This window comes from Macrotis lagotis, chromosome X (assembly GCF_037893015.1).
Source record: "Macrotis lagotis isolate mMagLag1 chromosome X, bilby.v1.9.chrom.fasta, whole genome shotgun sequence".
NCBI lineage: Eukaryota > Metazoa > Chordata > Mammalia > Peramelemorphia > Peramelidae > Macrotis > Macrotis lagotis.
Window position 1 is genome coordinate 541,039,629 of NC_133666.1, and position 17,029 is coordinate 541,056,657.

Consider the following 17,029-nt stretch of genomic DNA (forward strand, 5'->3'; position numbering starts at 1 on the left):
CAACATTTCATATATTTGACCCCTTTTCTCTCTCTACACAATCACCACATTAGTTCAGGCCTTCATTACTACTCACATAGACTAATTCAATGACTTCCTAATTAGGACTCCCAGTCTCAATAAAATTCATTCTCCACCTAGTTTCTAAAATTATTTTCCTTATGATCTGATTCTTTCAGTTCCCTATTAAACAAACCCTGGAGACTACCTGTGTTTTTTAGAATATAAAACCTTTGATTGGCTCTAGAGTGAGGGCAAAGGAAAAAGGCAATTGATAAATCTAAAAGAAGGTCCTTTACCTCTAAATGTTCTAAAACTTTCATAGAAAGTTAAGAGAAATATTTGATGTATAGAAATACGCATAGATTTTATAAAACAAGAAAATAGTATTGATATGGAACAAGTCTAATATCCACATTTCAGGATATTACTTAGGTTTAAGGGCTGGGAAATAGACTGGAAAGCTAGGACTTGGAAACAAGAGAGACTCATCAAAGTAGAGATAATGGTTCAAAAAGATTGCAGTGCTGGATGTGAGGTGGAAGAGCCAGGAGGAAGATGAGACATTATCACAATCACATAATAGTAGTAATTTATGGCTGTCTAGATAAGCAGTCAGTTGGCATTAGAAAAGTCAAGCAAAAGATAATGCATTAACCACAAGAACTAGGAAGGATAATGTGGGATCCTAGGGAAGGCTTGAAAGTCTTTCTCTTCATTTGGAGGGTTTTTTTTTCCTATGATCAGTGGAAATTTTGAGTTTTGATTGTGTAGGTCATGACTCAATTATCATATGTATTCAACTGAATCTGTAACCTACATGAGTATTTCCTCCAATAGTGCCAATCAGAATCTAATTATGCCATTCTTTTCATCGCTGTCCTGGCTCTCAGAGTTGCAGTATACATGACATCCAGTCAACATTTTCCTGAAATTCCAAAAAGATCAATGGAATATATAGATTATCTATCATTTACATTTTCCCCAATAGCATGTTACATGTAGCTCAGTTTTTTATTTGTATATCTCTTTGAGGACATCTTTTGCATTGCTTCTCCTTTGTTATTCTCTTTGGGTAATTGTATTGCATCCTAGTTATACCTAACATATGCTTTTTTTTTCTTGTTTTCCTTATTGGTTCCTTACATAAATTCTTTGGAGTCCATGATGTTCTATGACATATGGTAAGGCAATATCATTAGATAAATAATGTTACAACAAATTAGGCAGAACTTTAGATTATTTAAAGAATTTCAAAGTTTCATAAAGGTCAATGACAGATAATGGATACTACCTGACAAGAAAATATAGACATATATTAGTCATATTACAATCCATTAGATTGTAAATTGCTTGAGGGAATGAACTTAATTTTGCTTGATTTTTGTATCTCAGCCCTTAGCACAGTGCCTGGCTCAATGGTTGTTGATTGACTCTTTATTGATGAGCATGTTTTTTAAATGGGCAAGATCTTATTTTATTGACTGCATATTTTATAAGGGTTTGGATTTTTTTCTCCTTATGTAATAGTGGAGGAAGAAGAAAAAAAGAGATAAAATAAATTTTTGTTCATTGAGAAAATAATAACTTCTGAAAATAACAATATTCTAAATTTATTTATTTATATTTATGTATATAATTAGTCAAAGATAAATAAATTGAACATTGGGAAACTTTCATCACCTATAAGTACTTTGACTTATTCTCTATTCTGCATCTCCTATATAAAACTGACAAATGCCTTCCTTTGGAGAGCATGTCTCTGTATTTTTTATTCCTTGATTGATATTAAGGATAAGAAAGTTATCAAATAATATTATTTTTATTTCTTTCAAAGATTCATGTATTAATTTAACATATGCAAGGTAGATGCATTATTGGAGAAGAGTCTTTAAGAGTTCTTTTCTACTAAGTTTAGTTTTTTTTTTCTTTTTGGTTAGATTTTTATTTGTTGGTTAGCTTCTTAAAGTGCAACAAATAATAAGCAAGGTGAATCTTGTATTTTCTTTATCTTTCTGCCTGTAGCATGATACTAAAAATGTGATCTACTGTTCAATATTCCTTACAATAGTCTGTCTGTTCTGTATAATATCCACATCAAAGCTGCCCTTGATGCATGTAAATGATGATCCCTTCTAATACTCTTGTCATGAACTCCTTCAATATGTATATTTTTTTTTTATTTGGGAAAGTTGAAACATAGATAACTAATTACATACATTTTCTTTCCTTTACAAATATCAAGGTCAGAGATTTTTTTCATCCCTTTGCTATCTTTTCCTTTTTTCAGGTATCTTATAATCAATTCCTCAATGTTCTCAAAAATGAGATACCTCAACCATGGACCAACTCCAGGTAATCTTATTCCATTCTCTGTGCTTTATCCATTTTTATCCCTGAAAATCTTTTCCATCTTGCATTTATTTGTTATTCTTCTTCCAGTTTCATATTTAAATTCCCTCATGGACTACTTTTCCCCTGCTTCACTGCCAGCTATTTTATGAGGAAATATTACTCATAATCTGCCATTATATTCCTTCTCTGTGTAAGATTTTATGAACAAGTTTATATTCCAGACAGGTGTTGCCCTTGGCTTCCACAACTCTTCACTTAGTAAAAAGGTCAATTGTTTGCTGACTAAAGTGGTATGTAAGTTGTTTTTTCTCCTTAATATGATAATTAATCCATATTAGTCAAATTTCTGTATGAAATTATTATAATCAGAGTCAGTGGCCATGTCTCAACAGTTTTCCATTTTTAGCATCAATAATATTTTAATCAAGATGAAATTACTTAATAAATATGATTTGTACCTCTTCCTATTTTCTAGTTTTGCATTAATTTAAATCTTTGCTCTTACAAGTGCATAAGCTCACTATGTTACAGATAGATGATTCAGTAGTAACTCCCTTATGTTTTTGCTGTTTGATTGTTTCAGCTTTCGTGACTCCCTTTGGGATTTTCTTGGCAAAGATACTGGGTTGTTTTCCACTTCCTTCTTCAGTTGATTCTACAATTGAGGAAACTGAGACAAATGAGGCTAAGTGCTTTGCTCAGGGTCACATAGATAGGAAGTATTTGAGATCAGATTTGAACTCAGGAAAATGAATATTCAGATCCAGCACTCTGTGTCACTTAGCAGAGTCATTTTCTGTTATCTGTTAAAAATAGAATCAGTTTCATTTCTGTGTACATGTACTTCAGGACTAACAATGTCCAAGATTCTTTTGATTCTTTTCTTAAAGAAATAATTCCTCATGAATGGGAATGAGGCTTAAATCTGGTCTTTCTTTGTTCTCTCTCAAAACTTGTTCCTGATTCATATTTTCCAAAACAATTTTGCTTTCTCTCACCTATACCCAATTTTTCATTGAGGTTGCTAAGCATGAAAATACATAATCAAAACTCAATAACATCTCCAATTAAAAATCTTCCTAAAAACCTTCTCACTTTAGTAGAGATTGAATTTACTTTGCCATTACATCAGAGAGCTAATGCCATGATAAGTACATGAATTGGATCTGAGGATGGAAATGCTGTCCTAAGTCACCAGCTTCACTTTCTCCTCCTGAAACATCTGGGTCCAGTGACCAGATATGAATCAGCACAGCTGGAGATGGCCTGGATGTGAGGCAATCAGGATTAAGTGCCTTGCCCAAGGTCACACAATGTCAAGTGTCTGAGACCAGATTTTGAACTCCTTTCCTTCTGACTCCAAAGCCAAGGCCTTATTCACTGCACCACCTGGAAACCTTTTATATATCTTTAAATACCTCTATATGTGAATATTGTCTCCTCCTATAAACTATAGCATCCTTGAGGATGGAGACTTTAAGTTTTTCTTATGACCACAGTTCTAAGCATAGAGCCACAACTAATAGACGTTTAATAATTGCCTGTTTTTTAGTCACAGGGAACTACCACAGATCCTAGAACTTATATTCAAAGGATGGCAGGGGGGCAGGGAGTAAATAGTAGATTAAATTTCCTGATTCATATTCCCTTCTACAATTTCACTTTATGAAAGAATAATCATGGGTTATTAAAATACATTTTCCTTCATATTTAAAAATCTCTTTTCCTAACCTCAAACTTTGTTGTTTACTATAACAATTTTTATATGTAACTACTACTGTCTTAGGAGTTGAAGCACAGATTTTTCTGGCTGTGATCTATGCATTTACTCAAACCATTGTTGGATGAATTAAGGATTTTTGGAAAGTTTTTTGTTTATACTTTGTCTTTCATTTATATAGTAATTATATTTTATTTGTCGAAATCTTATATTGTCATAATCCTTAAATTATTTCTGCAATCTAATCTCTAAAATCAATAGATTTATATATATATATATATATATATATATTTGTATGTATATACACATTTGTATATAATTTATATCTTAACAATATTGTTTGCTATTCCATGGTTTTCAAATTTTCTTTTATTTTGGTATTTTTTTGTAATAAATCCTACTTCATTTTTGATAGATTATCCATCATGGATGCAATTTTGTCTAGCCTTCTAACTGAATTTTAAAAGTTGGTTTTGAGACCTGATGTGCAAATATTTTTATTCCTAATTTCTTCATTTAAAAAAGATATTCCTTTTTAAAAATAATTTTGGAGGTCTTATTATAGTTTCATGCTCTTCAGGAAGGCTGCATAATTCTGTCCTTTACTTTGCAGTTTTCATTCACTTGACTTCATAATATAATATTTGTTAAGAGACTTTTTAGTGCCAAGTTTTCAGTCTTTTTATTGCATTTTCTGTCACTCAAGTTTCAAGTAAATGGAAAGCCAAGATTAGTCTATAAGTCTGCCTCAACCTCAAATTAGGGGCATATAGAATTTGATGGCCCTATGTGTGGTTCAGTTCCCTATGTTTCAGGCCCAACACAGCTATATATGGTGATATCCTACCATATTCTTTCTTAATTTCTTTTGCTTTCAATCGTGTATCTGGATACTATTCTTGAGGATTTGGAGGATTGTAGCAAGTGTTCTTGCAGTTGGCTTCAGTCATGAGGAATGTATCTCAGGAATAGGCATTTGTCAGGTCAACACACTTTTAGCCTATCTCTGATCACCTTTTTTCCCCCCTTTACATGTCTTGGTGAAATTAGTATCTGACGTTTCATTGTGGAATGGGAATGGCTTAGAATGGAAGAGGTGTTGTTTGAAAAAGTTCACTAGATCAGTGAAAGTATCCTTTACTCTAAGATGGTTCTACACAAAGGTGAGTTCACTTGTGTTCCAACTCTGGGTATATAAAGGTTGATGATGAATTAATGCTCTAAGTTTTATTGTTCATTACCGGATATTTATCAAAGCTTTTTTTAAAACTAAACCAAACTACGAATTCAATATCCTATGGATTATAATTATATTTGGGGCATTGTTTTTTGGAAGATCTGAGAGTGAAGGCCGTGGTTGGAGAGGTGAGAAGTTTTGGAGAAAATGAATTATCCACCATGTTTCTTTTAATATTGATTCCTTATCAACTGCTTTCTTTATAGGAGTAATTTTGGCCCCTAGAATGTTAAACATATGATTAAGAATTATATTTTATATAGTAATCATTAACTATATATGTATGTTTTTTCCTTTTACTAGGTCTGTAACCTGAAGAGATTATGAAAAAGGTTAAAAACATCACCTATACAAAAATGTTCATAGCAGCTCTGTTTGTGGTGGCAAAGAAATAGAAACTGAGAAAATGTCCATCAATTGGGGCTTAACAAACTGTGGTAAATGTATGTGATGGAACACTATTATTCTATTAGAAACCAGGTGGAATGGGAATTCAGGGAAGCCTGGAGGGATTTGCATGAACTGATGCTGAGCGAGATAAGTAGAACCAGAAAAACATTGTACACCCTAATAGCAACATGGGAGTGATGATCAATTTTAATGGACCTGCTCATACCAACAGGGCAACAATCAGGCACAATTTTGAGATATCTGCGATGGAGAATGCTATCTGTATCCTGAGAAAGAACTGTGGAGTTTGAACAAAGACCAAAGACTATTACCTTTAATTTTTAAAAAAAGATGTTATCTTGTTATGTGATTCTGCTATATCTCATTCTGCATATTTCTTCCTTAAGGATATGATTTCTCTCTCATCATATTCAAATTAGATCAATGCATATTATAGGAATGACATAGACTAACAAACTGCTTCTGTGGGGGGGGGGAAGCAAGACTGGAGGAAAATTGTAAAACTCAAAATAAATAAAACCTTTCTAAAAATAGATGGATGTATGTTGATAAGTTAATGAGTCACACAATTGGAGAAAAGATGTAATGAGAAGATAGAAAGAAGGAAATTGTCACAAAAAGGATATAAGGAAAATATATCCAAAGACAAACTCTTCTTTCTTCTCAATTTTTGCCAATGACAACCCTTATTGTGTGATTATTCACTAATAATCAGTTTGCTAGGTAGACTACTACTTAGACCCAAGAGGTTTTCAACCTGCATATAAAATAGTTCTTTTCCCTATTGTATAACCTAGAATTTTCCTGCTGCTATGGAATGCTTAAAGCTTGCTTAAACACCGAAGAAGCCAAGGTCATTCACTGCATGGGGAGCCATCTTCAGTTTTCTTGAATCTGTCTTGCCACTGGATCATGATGATTTTGGAAGCAAAAGCGAGGCCAATGACTTTATGCAACTCTGCATCACTTAAATCCAATTTACACCAGAATCAACAGACATCATCCATACCATTTTATCCTTCCTACCTCAAAATTCCTGTGATGACAAAGGAGCAGATGCAGATATATTGGGAACTGGGGTCACAACCCTCCACAGGAAGGCCTAGACCACTGGGTCCTTTTCCCATTGAAAGCAGCACCCAGGTTCTTAGCAACCCTTTAAAGGAACATGCTGCTAATTTCCTGGTGTGATGGAAAGGTGCCCTAAAATGTGTCTGCTTACACACCACTGGCCTGATTACTGCAATAAGAGAGAATCCCTTCATACAGTCAACACACACACACACACACACACACACACACACACACACACACAAACATACCCAAAAAATGTACAAAAAGTTCTTCAAAAATATTTCCATTCACCATTGGTATGAAATGTGTACACACTCATTAAAAACACCTGATCCAAATGGACCTGAAAGATACACTGATCATGTTGCAAAAGAACCCCACAGGTATCATATCCAAATAGTATCCCTGGTGAAACAAGGCTGGTAAATGAAGATCCATTGACTGAAGTCAGAACTGGATATATGTTTTTTCAATGGAATGACTGCAGTGAAAGGAAGCCATGAAACTGAGTTAAGTTTTACAATCAGAACTAATCTAGTAAACAAGTTTGGATATCTACCAAAAGGGATGATTGAAAGGCTCATGTATTTGTTTATTTGTGTCAGAATACTCACAAACATCAAGATTAGTTTGATGAAAAGGAGGAAATAAAGAAGCTGTTAAATGAAAAACACAATCTGTACAATGTTTACCAGAAATTTACATTTCTAAGAAGGTGACCTTTAATTCCATCAAAAATAAAGTAAAAGTTAAACTTAGAGAGATGTAGGACTCTTGAATCACTAAGAGGGTGTATAAAATTCAATTTTATGCAGATATAACAATCCAAGTGCTTTTATGATGCCCTCAAAGCTGATTATGGGCCAAAGAAATGTAGCACATCTCAACTACTCAGTGCTGATGGAGGCACATTGATTATTGAGGGTCATGATCCTATAGAGATGGTCTGAATATCTCCCTAGTGAACTTAATAGACTGTCATCAGATGGCATGAGTCACCTCAAGTTGAAGTCAATCTGTCCAACTGAAGAAGAGGTTTTGAATGACATCAGGATCCTTTCACATGACAAAGCACTTGGTTCTGATTTTATTCCAGCAGAGATTTATAAGTTGGGGGGGGCATTACTCATCCAAAAGTTGATGGAAATTTTCCAAATTATATGGCATAAAGAGGTTATCCTCCAAGAATTCAAGGATGCCTCCATCATCCATCTCTGTAAAGGTAAAAGGAATAGATTGTTTTTTTGACAATCACAGGGGTATTTTCTTTTTTAGTTATTGCTAGTAAGATTCTTGGCAGAATCCTTCTTAATAGGCTTATCCATTACCTGGAAGCTGGTTACCTTTCTGAAAACCTGTGTGGTTTCAGAAAGGGTCAAGGAATAGTTGATGTAGTGTTTACTGCCTGACAACTGCAGGAAAAATGCCAAAAGCAGAAGAGAGCAAAACAAATATTTGCAAAACAAAAGCAAAACAATATTTGTAGATCTGACCAAGGCCTTTGATACTATCAAAGTCATGATGACTTATGGAAAATTTCATCAAAATTTGGTTGCCCACAGAAGTTCATCTGTATTGTATGTCAATTTCATGATGGCATGCTTGTGTGGACTCAACATTCCTGGGATTTACCAATCACCAATTGAGTGAAACAAGGAAGTGTACATGCTCCTATACCTTTTAGAAAAAAGTTTTAGCCATGTTATCAGACTCCTTCACTAAGGATAAACTAGGCATCAAGGTCAACTACTGAACTGATGGTAAATTCTTCAACTTGAAAAGGCTACAAGAGAAGAACAAAATGGAAGGAGTTTTGATAGATGATCTTCTGTTTGCAGACTATTGTGAGGTTACTGCAACCTCAAAAACTGAGATGCAAAAAAAGTATTTTGGCCTAACAATCAATACCAAGAAAGCACATGTGCTAGGGTCAGTTACATGGATAAATGTGGAACCATTGATTACAGCAAATGGAGAAGTTTAGAATACTGGGATAAGTTCACTTATCTTAGCAGTTCACTTACCCTAAAATTAAAGGTATTAGACTGGCTACCAAATTGAAGATCTACAGAGCACCTGTGCTGACCTCATTGCCTGACCTCATTGCTGTATGCCTGAGAACTCTGTACAGTCTACCAGCACCAGGTCAGGAAACTGAATCACTTCCATTTCAATTGTCTTGGGAATATTCTGAAAATCACCTGACAGGAGAGGATACCAGATATTGAGGACTTTTCTCGAGCTAAACTTCCAAGTATTCAAATGTTACGACAGAGAATGCAACTAAGATGGGGTGGCCATGTTGTTAGAATGTCAAAAAGACTATTTTATGGAGAATTCACACAAGGCAAGCATTCTCAAAGGGGTCAGAAGAAACACTACCAGGATACCTGAAGGTCTCTCTTAATAACTTTAGAATTGGGCTGGCTAGTTGGTGTAGTAAATAGAGCACTGGCCCTGAAGTCAGTAGTACCTGAATTCAAATCCAGCCTCAGACATAATAATTACCTAGCTGTATGGCCTTTGGCAAGCCACTTAACCCCACTGCCTTGCAAAAAACCTAAAAAAAAGAACTTTAGAATTGATTGTGCATCATGGGAGACAGTGGAACAGGACTGACTTGTATGATGTGTCCTCATCAGAGAGGGTGCTACACTCTATGGAAAGACAGAATTGAAGTAGCTCAAAGGAAATGAGCTATGTAAATTTGGATTAAACCTTCCAAGTGTTCACATAGATTATTTCTTTCCAACATGTGGTAGGGCATTCTAACCTTGTATTGGTCTGAACAGTCACAATTGTGTACACTGTAATTTGTCTCTAACATAATATATCATATTGATCATCTTTGAGAATGAAGAAAAAGAACTAACCACCCAATCAAATTATTTAATCCTGTTTGCATCAATTTCTTCATCCGTAAAACAAGCTGAAGAAGAAAATGGAAAACCATTTCAGTATAATTGCCAAGAAAATCCCAAATGGGTCATGAAGAGTTGAAATTACTCAACAATAAATATTAACAACAACAAAAACAGTAAGAAAGGAGAATATTAATCTGATTGCAGTTCCCAAGTATATAACAATTTGACAGATTACCTTAGAAAAATCAGCTAATCTCAGTTTCTTTTTTTGTAAGATTAGGTTAGACTCATTATGGTCCCTAAGATTTCAAATATTTTCTGGGGTTTTGGTTCAATACAAGGCAAATCATATGTAAAAGATGAATGAACTCAAGGGAAGCAAGCTGTAAGGTAGATAGGAAAAATCTAACAGCATTCTTGGGAGTAGGAAAAAAGTTCTTAAAACTTTCCAGGATTCATTTTTAAGTCATAGAAGGAATCTAATTCTTATCTAAATGATAGCATATCATATTTTATTTGTTTTGATACTCCTTTACTAAAAAAAAAGTAAAAAGACATTTATTTTCATTTTGTTTTGTTTTGACACAAATATGGAAGTCTTTGGGATGAGGAACTCACAATTTAATAATTCATTCCTCTAATGGAGATTCACATTTTTAAGATAGCCTTAGAGAGGATTCTCCTAGGAATAAGCAGTTAATTCACTTGTTCAGGGGTCCTATAACGAATTAAGAGGAATAAAAAATATTTTTCAAAATAAATTTTTGGCAGCATCCTATGACTAGACCCATTTAACCACAATCTATTTATCAGATCTTAAAACCTTCATCTTTTTTGATTCTAAGTGGTAAATTCTAATTCTAATATCAGTTTTGCATTACTATTAATCTGCTAATGATATGAAATAAAATATAAACTATTAGATAATAAGAGAATAAAATGAAAGTCAGTAACCCCACTGGTTATTATAGAATTGGGATGGTCAACCCAAAGTTTAATCTCTTTGAGGAGAGTAATTATTTTGTTATTTCTTTGTATCCCAGGACTTAGACAGAAGTCTTATATGTTAAATGTTTTTGAATAATCAAATTAATAAGATAGTTAATAAGTATAAATAATGAACAATTGGCTATAATATTTATTTTGTAGAACACATAAGAAAGATTCTACATGAAGACTCATAAAGTTTGTTGTTGATTGGGGGTGGAGCCAAAATCTTGAAATAAAAGAAGCATTTAGGCAAGTTCACACAATATTCTTCTCCAATCAACTTAAAGTTGAAAAAATAGACATGGAAGAAAAATACTATAGAACTCAATGAGGTTAAACTATTTGTATTCCTTTATGGGAAAATGTATATAACTTCTAAGAACTTTAATGTTATTAGAACAATTTTACATAGGCAAAGGACATGGGAGTGATTTGATTGCATTGACTAAAAAATTTGGTCAAGGAGAAGGGATATCCTGGGAAAAGAGAAAATGTAGAGGACAAGTGGGGAAAATTATCTCACCTAAAAAAAAAAGCATAAAGTAAGTGTTTTTTTACAATAGAGGGAAAATGAGGAAGATGGTAGGCAATACTTGAATTTCTCTCTCAATATAAATTGGTTCAAAGAAGGAAAGACATGTATACCACTCAACTGTGTAGGGAGATCTATATTACCCAATGATGAAGGAGGAAAGGAGCATGAGAGAAAGGAGTGCAGTGATAAAAAGAGAGGGTATGGAAAAGAAAGCAGTAGTTGGAAGAGGGATAGCATAGAAAGAGGATAAAAAGAAAAAAATAGAATGGAGGAAAATGCTCATTTAACCCAAAAAAAAAAACAAAAGTAAGAAGGTAAATATGATAAGTTCATATATAAAATGGAAATAGAAAGCAGAACAGATTAAAAACCAGAATCAAACAACATGTTGTTTAGAAAAAATATACTTGAAATAGACACACATTAAGTTAAAATATGGATGAACAAAACCCAAGAGCAAGAGATAGAAAGAATAAATCCATTTAAAACATTAGACAACATTAAATACTTGGGAAGCTACCTTCCAAGACAAACCCATATATTGTATGAACACAACTATAAAGCACTTCTCACTCAAATAAATTCATATCTAAATAATTGGAAAAATGTCAATTGCTCCTGGTTAGGTCGAACTACTATAATAAAAATGATAATTCTACCCAAATTAAATTACTTATTCAATGCCATACCAAATCAAACTACCAAATTACTATTTTACAGAGCTACAAAAAAATCATAACAAAATTCATCTGGAGCAACAAAAGGTCAAGAATAACAAGGGAGATGATGAAAAAAACAATATAAAGGAAAGTGGCCAATTCTACCTGATCTAAAACTATACTATAAAGTGGCAGTCATCAAAACTACCTGGTACTGATTAAGAAATAGAGTAACAGATGAATGGATTAGGATAGGTTCAAAAGAAACTGCAGTAAATGACTACAGCAATCCACTGTTTGACAAACCCAAATTCATCAATTTCTGGGATAAGAATTCCATATTTAACAAAAACTGTTGGGAAAACTGGAAAATAGTATGGCAAAAACTAGGCATAGACCCATATCTCAACCCTATACCAAAATAAGGTCCAAATGGTACAGGATTTAAACTCAAAGGGTGACACCATAGACAAATTAATAGACCAAGAAATACTCTATGGAAATATTCTATGGAAAGGTGATAAATTTATGACCAAAACGAAATAGAGTACAATATAAACTGAAAAAGTAAATGATTTTGACTATATTAAATTAAAAATTTTTTCCACTTATAAAATCAACACTGCCAAACATTAGGAGGAAAGCAGAAAACTGAAAATCAATCTTCACAACTTCTGATAAAGGTCTCATTTCTAAAATAAAAAGAGAAGTGCATCAAATTTATAAAGTTATAAGTCATTCCTCAATTGATAAATGGTCCAAGGATATGAATAGACAGTTTTCAAATGAAGAAATTAAAGCTATATATAATCATATGAAACAATGCTCCAAATCATTGTTGATTAGAAAAATGCAAATTGAAACAAATATGAAGTATCATCTCACACCTATCAGATTGATCAAGATGGGAAAAGGGGAAAATGATCAATGTTGGAAAGTTTGTGGGAGGTTTGGGGCATTGATGCATTGCTTGTGGACTTGTGAATGTATCCAACCATTCTAGAGAGCAATATAGAATTATACACAAAGTGCAATAATGAACATTTGTTCATTACATTTGATGCAGCAGTTCTAATTCCAGGCTTATATCGAGAAGAAATCATAAAAATGGGAAAAATCCTACATGTTCCAGAATATTCATGCCAGCTGTTTTTGTAGTGGCAAAGAATTGGAAATTGAGGGAATGCCCATAAACTGAGAAATGGTTAAAAAGTTATGGTACATGAATATTATAGAATATTATTAGTCTATAAGAAACTCCAAATGGTTGGTCTCTAGAGAAGCAAGGAATGAGTTATAAGAAATGATGCTTAGCAAAGGGAGCTGAACCAAGAGAACAATATACACATTAACAACATCATGAGTTCAACAACCTTGATGAAAGCAGCATCTCTCATATTAAATAGGCTATTGACAATTTTATCCCCATCCAGAGGAAGAAAAACAAAACAAAAACAAAACAAGTTAAAAACCCTTCAGAACACTTTATAAAAAATTATCTCATATATGTTTCCCTTAATCCTAATTCCTCATATTTAAAATGAATAATATGTAAACATGTTTATCAAAAATTAGGCACATTCAATGCTAACCAGAGAGTTCGCCACTGAGGGCGTAGGAGAAGGGAGGATGGAAGGAAATTTTGTAACTTAAAAATATACATTTGCATAAGTATGAAAAAATAAATAAATATTTTTTCAAAGTTACAATATGGAAGTGGAGCACCATCTATAATAGTGTGGAGCACCATCTATAATAGCCCCGTGATCATAAAACAAAAAGCAGGGGTAAAAATCATGATATCATACAAAAAAAAAGGAAAATAGATCTAAAAAAGCAAGAAAAGCTATATTTTTCTAAAAGGTATCAGACAATGAAGTAATACTAAGCATTAATGTGCCAATTGGCAGATCATCCAAATTCTTAAGGGAAAAGCTAAATGAATTAAAGGAAGAAATAATAAAACAATACTGTAGAGGACCTCAAACTTCCCCTCCCAGAGCTTGGAATTTCAAACCACAAAAAAAAGAAGAAAAAAGGAAAGGAGATAAACTTTGAGAACAATTAGATATGATATACATACGAAAAATGTAACAGTAATAGAAATGACTACACATATTTGTTATATGTACATAGCAACTTCATAAAAATTGACCATATCTTAGGGCATAAAACAATATTTCTGCAGAAAAGCAGAAATATTAAAGGCACCCTACTCAGACCATACTGCAATAAAAATTAATATAATAAAGAGTCATGGAAGCAAATATTGAAAATTAATTGGGAACTAAATAATCTAATTCTGAAGAATGAGTTGGTAAGAGATCAAGTATAAACAATAAATAATATCATTAAAGAAAATTGAAATAATGACATAACATTCCAAAATTTGTGGGATTCAGTCAAAGCACTACTTGGGGGGAAATTTATACAGCTCGAAGTACATTCCATAATAAAAGAAAGATCAGATAATTAAATTGGGCATTCAACTAAAAAACTAAAAAAAAAAACTAGAAAGAGGACAATTTATACACCAAAATGAAAATACTAAAAAAGTCAAAAGATATATTAATAAGACTGAAAGCAAAAAAGAACATTGAACTAACAAATAATACTATAAACTGTTTTTAAGCAAAAAAAACCCCAAAACACTGAAAATTTTGATTTTTTGAAAAATCAAATTATCAATGTAAAAATTAAAAAGATGATTATATACCACCAATGAAGAAGAAATTAAAGTAATTTTATGAGCTATTTACTAAATTATATGAGAAATAATTATAAAAGCTCAAACTGTCCAGATTAATAGAAGAGGAAATAAAATATCTAAATAACCATATCTTAGGGGGGAAAGCTTTGAATAAAACATCATTGAGTTACTTAAGAAAAATTCCTGTGGGACCTTTTGTATTCACAAGTGAATTCTGCCAAGCATTTAAGGAACAATTAATCCCAATATTATATAAATTATTTACATAAAGAAGGAGTTCTATCAAATTCCTTTTTATAACAAAAATATGGTTGTGATACTTCAGTTAGGAAGACACAGAGAAAGAAAATTATAATTTCCTTAATGAATAGTGATGCAAACATCTTAAATAAAATATTAACAAGCCAATTACATCAATATTTTATAAAGATAATACTGTGAATTTATGTCAGGTATGCAAGACTGGTTCAATGTTAGGAAACTATCAGCATAATTGATCACATCAATAACAAAAACAAGAAAAATAACATGATTATATATCAATAGTTTCAGAAAAAAATTCTTAGGGGTGGCTGGGTGGCATAGTGGATAAAGCACCGGCCTTGGAGTCAGGAGTACCTGGGTTCAAATCCAGTCTCAGACACTTAATAATTACCTAGCTGTATGGCCTTGGGCAAGCCACTTAACTCCATTTGCCTTGCAAAAAAAAAAAAACCTAAAAAAAAAAGGTCTTGACCAAATCAAATACCCTAAAAACACTGGAAAACATTGTAATAAATGGATCATTTCTTAAAATCATAAATAATATCTATGTAAAATGGACTGCAAACATGTTTTTAACAGGGATAAATTTTAAGACTTCCTAGAAAGATCCTCATTATCCCTACTTTTATTCAAAATTTGTACTAGAAATGCTAGCAATAGCATTAAAACAAGAAAAAAATTGAAGGAATAAAAATAGGATATGCAGAAACAAAACTTTTTTTTGATGATTTAACAGTAAAGAGAATCAAATAAAAGACTAGTTGAAATAATCAACAACTTCAGCAAACTTTAAGGACATAAATTAACTCATATAAATCATCAGCATTTCTTTATACTATATATATATGTATATATACATATATATATATATATATATATATATATATATATATATATATAATACCCAGCAGGAAGAGACAGAAAAGGATATTACATTTAAAGTAAGCTCAGACAGTATAAAATATTTGGGAGTCTAATTACCAATACAAACCCAAGGACTATATGAGCACAATTAAGAAACACTTTTTCACACTAATAAAGAAAATTTAGGGGCATCGAGGTGGTGCAGTGGATAGAGCACCAGCCCTGCAGTCAGGAGTACCTGAGTTCAAATCTGGCCTCAGACACTTAATAATTACCTAGCCGTGTGGCCTTGGGAAAGCCACTTAACCCCCTTGCCTTGCAAAAATAAAAAATAAAAAAATAAAAAAATAAAGAAAATTTAAAAAACATTAATATCTCAAGAATGGGTGGGATCAATATAATAAAAATGACCATTCTATTAATTTACCTATGCTTTAGCAATAAAACTACCAACGAATTATTTTATAGACTAGATAAATAAAATGAATATGGAAGAGCAAAGGGTGAATAATATCAAAGGAATCAATGAACCAAAAATGTGGAGCAAGGCAGATAGCACTAGTAAATGTCCATAGTAATCTAGTAGTGAGAACCTCAAAGCTTCAAGTTCTTTGGGGAAGAACTTATCATTTGACAAAAATGGATGGAAAAGTAATTTAGGGAAACTAGCATGGTGAAATAAAGTGTAAGAAAGTTGCATAGCTATTAATTAAATGTGTCAGCTTGACCCCCTTAGTCAAGTCAATTACCATGAGGAGAAAGGAAAAACCCTTTTTACTTCCAGGATCCAAGACCACCCCCTTCTCTTTTCACTATAAGGAGACAATCTTTTTTTAAGAATGAAGGCCTAGTAGCAACCTGTGTCCTGGAATGACCAACAATCCTTTGAACTCACCTTTTAGATGAACTCTGTTGCCGCTAAAAAAAATAGAGCTGTTGGTCCTTGAACTTGAGCAAACACCAACAAGGTCCATGAAGACCTACTGTGGTTGGACCTTGTTGTCTCTAAACAACTTTGTCTCACTATTGCTATTATGCCTCACCACTGTTGCTCCACTACACAGTTTGATTCTTTCTCTAGCTGCAAATGTGTGTGTGTGTGTGATTCTGTGTGTTTATGTCAACATTTAGCCCCCTTTCCTCCGAGAGGAAATTCCAGTGCATGTGTCTAATTTTCCTTCCCTCACAGAATAAAGAATGATTTTTTTTCTTATAATCTGTGTAAATTATTTGGTATTTGGGGAGTTAACAACAGTTGCATAACTTCTATGACTGGTCATTTGTTACCAGAGTTTACATCACAGAGCTATAGGAAAGGAGGAGTTCTAGGCAGTTGGTGTAACATA